This window comes from Saccopteryx leptura, chromosome 2, assembly GCF_036850995.1.
Source record: "Saccopteryx leptura isolate mSacLep1 chromosome 2, mSacLep1_pri_phased_curated, whole genome shotgun sequence".
Classification (NCBI taxonomy): domain Eukaryota; kingdom Metazoa; phylum Chordata; class Mammalia; order Chiroptera; family Emballonuridae; genus Saccopteryx; species Saccopteryx leptura.
Genome location: NC_089504.1, coordinates 380,346,411 through 380,359,358, shown reverse-complemented (window position 1 = coordinate 380,359,358; position 12,948 = coordinate 380,346,411). Strand labels below are relative to the sequence as shown.

The 12,948-nt window shown below is 49.6% G+C and overlaps 1 protein-coding gene across 1 annotated transcript in view; it reads left to right on the top strand.

Moving 5' to 3' along the window:
- Positions 1–12,948, top strand: part of GRIK4 (glutamate ionotropic receptor kainate type subunit 4) — a 375,204-nt gene that overhangs the window by 251,492 nt on the left and 110,764 nt on the right. The gene's annotated exons all lie outside the window — the stretch shown is intronic.

The window sequence follows — 12,948 nt, the reverse complement described above, 5'->3', positions numbered from 1 at the left end:
TCCTGTCTACTGTCTCCATGGCTTGGCAATGAGGTTGGGTGAGGCTCATGACTGTGTTGACACAGAAGATAAAACATGATTTCATGGAGGCAGCCAGGGCCTCTGATCAGAGAAGACTTGAGTTTGAATCTGGGCCCTGCCATGTATTAGATGTATATGCAGCACAGGACTTAACCTATTGGAGCCTGTTTCCCTTTTGTGAATTGGGAATAATAGTTCTTACAGCATCATTATTACAACCTAGAAAGTTTCTAAACCTCAGTGGACTGCTAGTAAACATCATTTCTCCTTCGTCTCTTCCTGCCCGTTTCCGTCTTGACTGTTTCCATCCTTAGACCTCAGTTTTCTGATTTACTGCCTGCCTTGAGCTCTCTAAAACTCCAAAGCTGTCAGGCACATTTCAAAACTGGTATCTCACCTAGTTGGAACTCCAGTTCCCAGGGTGGTTGAGCCTCTTCCATATCTGATAGTCATTTACTGAAAGCACAGCACACACACACACATACATCCTTACACACACTCACTACTACACTTAGAGCTAGCCAACAGCTACAATCCATCAGTCGGACAACTTTCTAGTGCTAGAGCGGTTGATTCTAAAGTGTAGTTTATTGTAAAATTATAAAGACTGTCCACATATTTCACCTTTATTGAGCCTTTTAGAAGAACCACTCTGCATAATACAGTACACTTCGGTGAATAAATATGTTTTTAGTGCAACTAGGGAAGAGTAATAGAGTGAACGCTCCCCAGGTATCTGTCCGAGCTTCCCAGGCACCATCCCCACCAAATGTTGTCCCTGAGGGGTAGCAGATCCGGCTTTGACAGTGCCTCCTGGGCATACATGGCTACAGTGGCATCTTGAAGAGAAGCTGTCACTCCGAAATGGTGCTTTCTGGCTGGTAAACGTCCTGTACCTGTTCTCTGAACTTGGCCAGGTAGAGGGGGTGTATTCAGAAGGAAAAATGGCAGGAGAGTCAGGAGGCATTGACTGAGGAATTAGTCTTTGTATTTGCATTTGGCAGAGAAGCTCCATAGCCCAAGTTATAGAATTATAAAGTGATTACTCAGACTTGATTAAGTGACATACCTATGGAAAATGCTAAAAATCAACTATGCTCGTTCAGCAAACATTTCTTAAATGCCTACTGTGTGCTGCGGAATACAAACAGCCTTACAATGTAGCTTAAAGGGCTCTTGGTCTCTAAATGGGAGGTGCGGAAGCCCAGAGGAGGTCTTTAGTGCCTTCTCAGGAGCTTAGAGAGGGGTTTACAGATATGGCCTCCTTTGAATGGTTTATTGAAAGCCGGTGAGCAGTGAGAACGGGGGAGTGACATGTAGGCAGAGGCAGGTGATGGGCTTGAGAAAGAGCATAGTGCCTGCTTGTGCGGGGCCAGGGGTGTGATGAAGAGAGGGGGCAAAGGAATGTTCCGGTCAGAGAAAATCGGAAGTGCCCTGCCACGTTGCCAGACATTTTCAATATCGGCAATGGCATTGGCAGTCCAAGGTTTAGGCTTGGCTGTCCCAGTAACCGACCATGTGTGTGACCTTTGACAAGTCCAGCCTCCTCTGGGGAAAAACTGGAGGCTCTCCGCAGACCTTGCAACGCAGACACTCTGTTGACTTCACGGACTGTCTGGATATGCAATAAATGGCTAAAGGAAGTCTCCTGCTGTCCTGTTTTCCATGTGAAGTAGGCGACTTTCCTCTTCATGGGTCTTCAGGGTCCTTGTCTAGGTTGCTTCTCCCTCCAGTGCCCTCCACTGCCCGGTCACTGGGTTGGGCAGCACCTCGTCTCTGGAGCTCTCTGGGCGGGCCCCTCACTCCCCCTTGCCCGGGAGGACTGCTTGGTGGCCCATGTCCAGCCCACGTCCTCAGAGCCCTGATGGATGATGGTCCTTCCCCATCTCAACATTCAATTTGTGTCAAGACGGTAGTGACGGATGACAGCATTGAATTTTGAGGACTCTTTTAGAGCACCCCAGTAAATCTTGTCATTTTACAGGCAGGGAAAAAAAAACTGAAGAGGGAAGGTCACCTGCCTGGCTGCCCACAGTGAGTCAGGAGCGGAGGGGAGGCAGTCTCCTGACCCTCGGACCCCCGTCACGCCATACCTGTGAACTGAGCACTTACCCTGCTGTCTGTCAGGGGCGTGATGATGAATACAGTCTGGTCTTTTCAGAGGTCGGATTAGAGGGAAAGACAAAGACAAATCCAGGCAGATTATTGTAAATTCATGTGTTAAAATGATGTCAATGTCCACAGGGGGTTATGGGAACAGCAGAGATGTTGCCTTTGGCCTAGTCAGGTAGGCTCAGACCCAGGGGACCTTAAAGACTCAGCAGGAGGTAGCCGAGTGGAGAAGCGAGTGGGTAAGTTACCCCAAGTGAAGGAGACACATGCGTTGACACCTTTTACAATATTTGCGTTTTAACCAAAGACTTAACCAAGGAAAGGGACCTTATAGGAAACTATGAAGTGGGCGAAGAAGGTGTTTCAGGTGGGGAGAGCCTTTCAGAGCCTCACGGTACTGCAAGCAGGCAGCTGACGGCCAGCCCCCTGTTCTGTGTAAGGCAGGGGAAGAGGGATGGTGTGACCCAAGTCACACCTTGAGTGTGGTGATAGCTTATCACAATTGCCCTTCTCACACTGTGACTCTCCTTGACTTTCTCTTCTGCAACCAGCCGGAGAAAACTGTCTTTAAAGGGCTCCTGGGCTTCGGTCAGGTCCACTTGGCTCCTTTCTCTCTCAGAGTCGTGTCACATAGCGTGACCCAACCTGAGCACGGAAGTAAAAGTCACCATAGTCGCAGTCCTGGGGCTTATATGGGATGGGGGTGGAGAAAGGAGGGTCTTGAGGGTCATCTTAGAATTTTGCCCACCACATGTGCCAACTGTGTATTAGTTTGTTTGTTTTTTTACTCCTCAATCCCCATCACCTGGTGAAGGTTCGGCAAGGAGACTCCTAGGCAGAAAACCAGGAGGAAGACCCTGGGGACCCCTGGGGCAGGCAGTTGCTGATGCTCTAATAGAGATCCTCCTCTATTCTCCTGCCCCCCTGTGAGGCTCTGAGGAGGGCATTTCCCTGAGCCTCTGATAGTGGTCTGTAATCAAGCCCCCGAGAGAAGACAGAGCCAGAACGCAGGGGGAAACTGAGGCCACTTGGAACTGGACTACTGTAGCTACCACAGGGACTCCTGGCCTGAGAAACCTGGGCCGTGCTGACTAGAGTGATATCAATGAGTGTTTGAAATGCATAGAGAAACAGGGTAAAGACATTATGGCAAATCACATTATTATTACACTCTAAGTGCTGTTGTATTACAGGCACCATTAGGAGTAGCAAGTGCTGTTATTATTAAGCAATCCAGCATTTCTGCCCCCAGCATCAGGCTCCACCTCAGTGTCAAAAGCATCAGTAGCTCCAAACATCCCCATCTGAGGCTTCTCCAGGCCTGTCATTGTGGTTGTGGTGCTGACAGCTCACACTCACAGCCCAGTGGTAAGCATGATTCCTGCCCATCCCCCGGAGCCTCTAGCCATAACCTGCACCGTGGAGGCCTCTCCTGTGAGTTTCAAAGCTGGATTTTTATCTTGACTGAGAGTTAAGATCTTTCCAGAACTACCCCTGATCGTATTTCTCTCATGCTTAAAAACCTGCAGTAGCTCCCCAATATGCTCAGAATAAAGTCCAAAACAGCTTCCTATGAACCTTTAACTCTGGGCTTTACCTTCCAGTATTCCCCGCTACCCCAGGCAGATGGAGTGACTTTCGGTCCCCTGAATTTGTCCGGTGCCATCGCTCCTCTGACACTCTGCATATTTCATTATTTCTTTGTCTGAGAGGTTTCCCTTCCCACCTCTTCATCGGGCTGCCTGACTCCTGCTCATCTTTCAGACCTCAGCTTGCAATCAGCTCTCGGCTTAGGAAAATCAGCAGAAATTCTGATAGAGGGGACCGCCTTTGCCCGCCTTCCTAGTACTTGTGTTTTTCGCTGCTCGGAACTTGCCTCCCACTTGCCTCTAAGGATGAGCACCTTGTGAACAGGGACAGGGCTTTGCTCACCGCTGTCATTCTAGCTAGCGCCTAGCAAGACGTGATGTGAGTCCGAAAGGAGGGGCTCGTGGTTTTTGCAAAACGAATGAGGCAAAAACGGTCATGCTCTGAAAAATCTCCTGTGTTGTGCATCTCCCTCCTGCTGTGGGAAGCCACCTGAGAGCCCAGGGCCCTGGGCCCTGGTCCTGCCTTAGTCACCTGTGTCCTGAGTGATCTTGAGCATGTCAGAGACAGTGCGATGCCCAGTCCCTGTGGGAACCCATCATTTGGTCCTGCTACGGAGATGCTGATTGACAGCATCACTCATTTTCCTCTACAGCTCCTAGCAACCCTGCTGAGATGGGGGGGAGGTGCCCTGGGTCTCTACATGCCTGCGGCTAATGCCTTGGGACCTGGAAAGAGAGGTTTATCACCTGAGAGGTAGGGAGGAGGACCTCAGAGATAAGGCGTCAATGCCTGATCAGTGGACCCGGAGGGTAGGGGACCTCAGAGATAAAGTGTCAATGTCAATGCCCAAAAGAGGAAGGAAACGGCCTGCCAAGGAGTGGAAGTGCCTTCCAACCTAAGGGAAAGCACGGTGTGTCCGCCATTTCTCTTGTCTCTCTGACCCACTGAGGTTTCAGTTTCACAGTTAACAGCTACTTATTTAGTCCTGGGGCCACAGAACGGTAGTCTAAGTACAAAATGAAGATAGTCACCGCGGCTGGGGTGGAGGCGGGAGGGCTCTGCCTTCCTCTTCCCGGGAGCACATGCCTGCAGTCTTTGTAAAGGTGGTCCCACCCTGGCAGGCATCAGCAGGCAGACAGGAATTCACTTAATGAACGTACATGGAGCACTCGCTGAGCACAGGCACAGGGTCCATGACCGGGAGCAGAGCAACGAGCAAGACAGAATCCAGTTTGCTTTTGAGGTCCTGTTTATGGATTCATGTTGGGATAGAAAACCCCAGAAGGGAGAGAGCTCGTGGGAGGAATGGCTGTGCATGTTCAGAACATGGTCAGCCCCGTGAATAGGAGATGGCAGGGAGAAGGATGTGGGGGAGCTGGGAGCCGGGAGGTTTAAGACCACATCTCCCGCTAAATGGAATTCACGGACAGGTATGAATTATTCTCCCAGTTGCTACTTTCTTCGAAGACCCATTACACAAAAAGCAATCACCTTGCCTGCAGGGAGCTCAGCTTTGATGGAGATAAATGGACAGGTACCTGGAGGAAGGGAGAGGATGCAGGGTACCCAGGAGATGCAGACTCCTGGTGGCTCTAGCACTGTCATGAGAAAGGCTAAGAGGACACTTGTGAGACAGGGGTTTGCGTATTGGCCTCTGCTATGCTGTTGGTCCCAAGGAAAAGCCATGAAAAAGAGAGCCTTGGGATGTTGAGGGGACCAAGCTATCCATGTGGTAAGATGTGGGACAGCATTAAAGGCGTCCCCTTCTTCAATTTATTCACTCAACAGTGTTGACCTTTTTCTATCTGCTGTGCAACAGGGCGGATGCTGGTGACATAAGTGCATTTGCCTTCAATAACGCCCAGTCTTCGGGAGGTAGCGTTGAACAAACTCGTGTGATAAAAAGCTTTAGGTGGTGATTGGTATACCTGGGAGGTTCAGTGGCAGCCCAGTGGAGACAGCAGTCAGTTCTGCCTGGCTTGGGTGATGGATGAGGTTAAGGTAATGAATGAGCAGAGGGGGTAGACAGGAATCAAAGCATGAAAGGACATGTGTGTTGTTAGCTAAGGAGTTTGCTTTTGTCCTGTGTGTACTCAGAGCATTGAGAGGTAGAGCAGGAGTCATGGTCAGATGGACAGTTCAGAAAGATCCCACCAATAATAGGAGCTTGGAGGAATGCCCAGACTGGAGAAGGAGAAACTGATTAGTTCAGAGTCCGAGAACAAGCTGGAGAAGAGCTGAATTGAGGTAGACAGAGGCCCTGGGGGTGGAGAGGAGGCAACGTTAAGAAAATGAAATGTTCTGCAGCGACCATGAATGAGTTGCACACACGCATGAATGAAATGGGGAGTGTGAGAATGGAGGAAGTGGAGGGTGAGTTCCAAATTCTATTTTGAATGACAGGTGGCTATTGGTCACACTCACAGATAGAGGACCAATGTAAAGGACCAGATTGGGGTGGAGAGATAAGAGTTCAGGTTTAGAAGTGGGATGGTCTTAGAGATCCTTCCATCATTCCAGCTTCCTAATCATAAATGGCTTAAGAAATTGGAATCTTTTGGTGTTCTCAGTATTCCTGGGGTGAGGACATGAAAAGCTGTTAGTCATTGACAAGCTCGGGGAAGGGTGCATGCCTTTTGTGTGTGTGTTGTGTCTGCTGGCCTCCTCGCCCAGTGCTGAGCACACAGGAGGGAGGGATGTCGTAACGAGCACTGATCTGGTATGTCAGGTACCCGAATCTCAATCCACGTCTGTCTTTTGGACAAGACGTTAACTCCTAGGCACCAAGTGGGAGTGGGAGTGAAACCTGGCCTTGTGTACTCCACATGGGCTTGTGAAGACCAAAAGCAACATACAGTGGTGCCTCGAGAGCTGTGCACAGCCATGTTGAGGCGGTAGTTCATGTCATTATCCTCAGCAAGAAATCAATGTTTCATCCGTGACTTGTATAAAAGGCTGCTAGCCTTCCCTCCTGGGCCATGAGGGGCCGGGACTAACAATGGAGCAGAGGGGACCAAAGGCTGAGTTTTGGGTGACAGCAGCTGAAGAGCAAGAAACTGTTTGAAACCCCGCTGTTAGGAGAAGAGCCGTTGTGGAATGAAGGGTCTGCAGGGAACACAGTCAGACAGACTGAGTCCAGGCGGCAGACTTTGGAGAGAGCCCGGAGGTCACAGAAGCATTGGACTGGCACACTGATAGGTGCCTGTACCCCTGGCAGGGAGGGAGCAGTTACGGTTCTTGGGCCAGTTGGGGCTGAAGCAGTGGTGGGATTCAAATAACTTAACAACCAGTTCTCTGCCCTAATGACCGTTTTAAGTATAAAAAACTGATATTCTGAAAGGTAGTTTATTATTTCATGCATTTAATACTTAAATAAGAACAGTAAAAGGTACGCAAAACTAGATTATGTCATAAGAAAGAGTTTTAAAATATTAGTGAGAAAATATTAAATAATATTGACAAAAAACAATAAAACTGTTATTTAAGGTATTTCCATATTGCTTCTTGATTGGCGTCCTCACTTGCAATTTTTTCACCTATGGACGGAATGAACGTTACTATGGGTGCTTAGAATATGCTGTTGTGCAGATGAATGTTAAAAAGAGTAAAGAATGTGAATTTGTGATTTTCACATGGGGCGTCTGCTCAAGCACCCACCTTAGAGAGAACCCAATTACAAGTGCCATTTAAGCAACCGGTGCGCCAAACTCAACAAAAAATTAGGTATCAGTTCTGCCAAACTGGGGCAAGTCAGCTGAATCCCACCACTGGTGTGAGGGCTTTCTGCAGGAGCACAGAGGCTTCCCCGGCTCCCACCCTCACCGTCCCCGCGGACGATGGCTCCCACCCTCACCGTCCCCCCACGGGCGATGGCTCCCACCCTCACCATCCTCACGGGCGATGGCTCCCACCCTCACCGTCCTCACGGGCGATGGCTCCCACCCTCACCGTCCCCACGGGCGATGGCTCCCACCCTCACCGTCCCCCCACGGGCGATGGCTCCCACCCTCACCGTCCTCACGGGCGATGGCTCCCACCCTCACCGTCCTCACGGGCGATGGCTCCCACCCTCACCATCCTCACGGGCGATGGCTCCCACCCTCACCGTCCCCACGGGCGATGGCTCCCACCCTCACTGTCCCCACGGGCGATGGCTCCCACCCTCACCGTCCTCGCAGGCGATGGCTCCCACCCTCACCGTCCCCCCACGGGCGATGGCTCCCACCCTCACCGTCCTCACGGGCGATGGCTCCCACCCTCACCGTCCCCACGGGCGATGGCTCTCACCCTCACCGTCCCCACGGGCGATGGCTCCCACCCTCACCGTCCTCGCAGGCGATGGCTCCCACCTTCACCGTCCCCACGGGCGATGGCTCCCACCCTCACCATCCCCGTGGGCGGGCGATGCCTGGACCTGCACGCAAAATGCATGCCTTGCGCTCTTTCACTGTGACTAATACACTATTAACTCAGGATGTTCCCATTGTTCTTCTAAGTCAGGTAGCTCTTTTAAGTCTCACAGCAACATGTGAAATCTTTTCTTTCTCCCATTTTGTAACAAGGAAACTGGTCAAATTAAAAGAGATAAATCCAGTAAAAATAAATAAATAAATAAAAGCGATAAAAACAGATTAAAAAAATTTAAAACAAAGATTGGTTTTGGGGAATATGGGATTTCCGTGAGGAAAATCCAGGACAAAATACCGATTGACAGTATCTGATTTAAAATGTTATAACTCCAAATCTATACCCACTTTCTTCAGCAGAATTATTATTCTAATTATTTAATGAAAACCAAAGAGCTAGCATTTGGTTTCATTGATTTTTCTCCAGGCACTGGGGACACAGTGCTGAGCGAGACAGTGCACAGGCCAGTAGGGGGTTATTTGTGCCTCCAATGACGGTGACAGTAGAGAGGTTTTTACTGGGCCTGGCTAGGGTCCCTGAACAGCAGAAGTTGGCCAGGTTCATGAAGCTGCATTTGACTGCCTAGTTCTCTGTGCTTGTTAACCACACATCTTCAATTATACTGCATTTATTTCTCATTCCTCTCCACCTGCCGCACCTGGCGTTTTCTGATGCCTCCTCTGGCTGCTTCGTGCTGAACAGGCGTGGTGTGGGGCAAACCCTCAGTACTCCCACGTTCTCAAGGTCATTGTCTAGTTGCTAACTCTGGAGCCCACACCATGTCCACTCCCCCCCCCCCCCACATACACACACTGTAATTAAAATCCTTCTCATGCAGAGATTTAGTTGATGCTTGGTAATCCCTTTACTTACTTAGCTACAAATCTTCTCACGGGTCTCAAAGTCAAGTTGTGTATTGTGAATTCAAGTTTAACTCGATTTTGCCAGTATTATTAACAGCACAATCACAATGAACTCAGAGTGCCCCGAGCCCTCACTGCCCCGCACACGGAGGCCACACAGTGATGGGTGGTACCAGGAGGACTGGGAGGTCAGCTGGGTCTGGGATTGAAACCAGAGCCCTTTGTTCACAGCTGGGTGCCCTTGGGAAAGCCATTTCCCACTCGGGGTCTCAGGTTCCTTGGCTATAAAGTGGCAACAGTGACTCCTGTGCCACGGGGCTGCTGTAGGACGTGCTTGGTTCTTCGAAGTGCTGAGCTCCGCCGGGGACACACCTGGAGGTCAGTACGTTATAGCAGTTATTATTATAATTATTGCTTTGCTATAATTATTTGTGGTTGGAAGATCTGGAACTTTAACTGAATCCTTCTCTCTAGACACAAATAGCCACACCTAGGAATGAGCCTTGTATGGTGTCATATTTAGCAAAACTTTTCTTACGTGACAAGTAACTAAGAACCCGGTGATAAGAAAACAAGCTGTCAGGAATGTGTTTTTCCCCAGTACAATACTGCAGCTTCCAGAGGACAGTTCAGGATTGGTACAAATTCTACGCACGTTCTAATGCCTTCTGTAGGGATAAGACAGTGCTATTAGTGATTGGAGTTGGACACATCTCCTGAAGGGAATTGAAACATCTTCAATCAGCAGTTCTCAGCAAACATTTACCAAACAGGTGTCAGGCACTATGCCAGGTGCAGTGTGGGGCTCAGATACGAGGCAGACACATCTCTGCTCGTCAGGAGCGTGTAGGCCTTTGGAGAGAAGGGCCACATGCATGACAGAGTAATGGGAACAAGGGCTGTCAGAAAGCCATGTGCTTGGCCTCTGCTCCGCCACTCAGCCTTACAGATGTCCTGCTTTTCTGGGGCTGCCACATGGAATCGCTTCCATTGGGAGTGGGGGCCTTTACAGTTTCCCTTCCTACCACATGTATAAGAACAGAACCAAAGTCCCCATGAGAGCCTGTGTCACCTCCAGTGCTCCCAGCCCATTATGTCATTTCAGTTAAGATTGCAGTTAGCCAGACCGTGTGGCTGGAGGTCACAGGCACCTGAGTGAGAGTTTGTGGTGGGCAGATGGCCTTTAATTCCCTCCAGTCCTAGAGTTTGTCAATTTTATGAAAAATCCCTCTCAGCAAAGTGTCTCCATCACTTGAAATTGGTTTAAGATACATGTTTCACAATGTTTAGAGTAGAATGTCCCCAAGTATGCTCAAGAACACTACTGTGAGACATTCATAAGTTTGGGGTAGGGGGGAGGTTTCCATGATCAATATGTTTGGAAAGTTCTGGTTTAAACAAAATTAAACAAGCTGCTCAGTGTAGCACTTATTTTAAGCTTTAATATGCCGACATATGTTATGACTCTTAAAAGGGCAGATACCTATTGCAATATTTTCTAACTTTATTTGAACATGAAACTTCATTTTTATGAAATTTCTGATAACCTCTCCTGGAAAAAACTAGTGTCCAGAGGAACACACTTTGGGAATTACTGGCTTAGAAGCTATTTCTGGTGTAGAAACTGGCAGCGCTCAGCTGTTCCCATAATTGTTTAGAATCCAGACTTCAGTTTCACCTGCAGAGTCTAAGTTTAGACAAAAAGCAGCGCTTCCTAACTGTGAGGATGTGTGAGGAGGAGAATCCTAGAGTGTTCTGGGAAATGATGACAAGGAAACATACTACCCCCCTTTGTTACTCTTTTACAAGCTCTCCCGTGAGTTATTATATGAATTATTAAGGGAGATTTGGGATCTTTTCATCTTAAGGGGGCCTTTGAAAATAGAATATAACTGAGGGATAAGGAGACAAGAATTAAGCTGGTTTCTGGAGCCCTGTCTCTTAAGTGTCTGCGATTAATCTTCGTTTTCACTCTGTCTGGCACCTACACTTGAAGGAAACACCTTCCTAACTCAGATTTCCAAGACAAGGAGAACGAACGAGGTAGAGGGCCAGAGGCTGCCCGAGATCTCACAGTCGTATTTCAGCAACGGTCATGTGTTGAGCACTTCCTCACGTGCCAGAGAGGATGCTGAGCCTTGTGCATGCATCTTACACGTTCCTTCAAACAACCTCTGAGGCCGCTGTCATAGTTTCCACTTTTCAAAGCGAGGATCTGAAGCCTAGAGAGGTTAAACCTTCCCGAAGGTCATACATCTGGCGTGGCGTAGGACCTGGGTGTGAACACTAAAGCCCTTATCCGCTCTATCCCCCCAGCTGCCACTGTGAGCCTGTGGACATCCAGGACATCAGAACTTTATTGAAATGGGCCTCCTTCCATCAGGCTGGGGAGAGGATGGAGGGGAGGCAATGAGCTGCCCACACTGAGAAGAAGGGAAGAGACAGGGGACATCTTTCAGCTCCCCTTCCCCACACCAACCATGACCAGCGAGGCCCTTCGGTGGCCAGACAGCAGCCTGGCTTTGTGTCCTCACCACCTCTCCCTCGCCAGAGGCATCTCTTCTCATCAGCCATCTGCCTTCTTGTGCCTACTGATAACCCACAGCCCACGGGCGGCTGCCCTGTTAGGGAGACAGGGCAGCATATCAGCCTACGACTCAGTGTGTTCCCGGGCACATTCGTGGTCCCCTAACAAGAAAGTGGCGGCATCCACAGTACAGCTAATCGTCCTCTGACTTCACAGTGTCAATGGCTGTTGTCTCCAAATGAACCTTTATAACTTTGGTCTGCAGGCTGCAGCAAATGGGGCTGGATTCTGAGTACGGGAAGTTGGGCTTGCAGCCTGAAGCTGTGGCCGTGGCCGGCTGTAGACAGGAGTGAGGAAGCAGAGGCTGTGCCTGGAGCCTGGAGGGGCTAGTCTTAAGAAAAGAGATCACTGGAAGGAAAGCAATGTTTCTGACCAGCCAGGAAGTAAGCCCAGGTACCTGCCATCTGCCATGTCAGGCTGAGTGGTCGCTGGGTTAGTCCCGAGGTCTGTAACTACCACGTGCTCATGAGTTGCAGAGCTGTGTGTGAAGCGCTCAAAATAAATGTGTGATGACTTCAATGTGCAAACATGGCCTGACCCACATTTGAAAGCATTCCTCTAGGAGTGGGGCGTGGTGACCTGAATGAGCCACACCCTGTTGGCCTGGTTTCCCTGTAGAGGGCCACAGGGGACCTTGGAGGTCCAGGGATCTGAACTCAGCCCCACCTGAGCAGGGTGAGTCTTCTCCCTGTGACACCGACTGGCTTTAGTGGGACTCATGCCTGCAGGTTTTAGCTCGCTGAGATAAGACCTGGCCAAGGCCAGGTGATTGGATGAGGACCATGGCTTCTAGGAAGGTTCCACTGAGCTTCTAAATGTCCATGCCCCAGATGGGGTTTCTGGGACTGCGTCATCTGGAGCAGCAGTCCCCCACTCTTGCCACCCACTGATACCTGAAATTACATGCACTTATGTGTTTACTTACAATCTGTCTCTCACAGTAACCTGCAGGCTCCTTGAGAGCAGGAACTGTCCCTCCTTCATACTTTCTGTGCCCAGAACATCTGAGCCTCTGTCTGACACACAATAAGCCTTGAGTGTTTGTTAAATGAATGAAAAAATAAAAACAAAAACAAAAAAAAACCCAAATGAACCCTACCTTCTGACCTGCAGTTTGCAATTCTTCGAAAGTAAAATTGATCTTGTCACTTCTCTGCAGACAGTCCCCTCGGGTCCCATCACAAGCAGGATAAAGTGCAAGCTCCCCAGCCTGGCATTCAGGCCCGATGCTGTGGCCCTGCCAACCTCTCCAGTTTCATTTCTTACCATTCTCTGCCCTCTCCAACCCCCACCCCCACCCCCACCGCCGTGCATCCTATGCGCTAACTCAGTCAATCCCAAACTTGGCAACTGCTGGAAATGCAGACT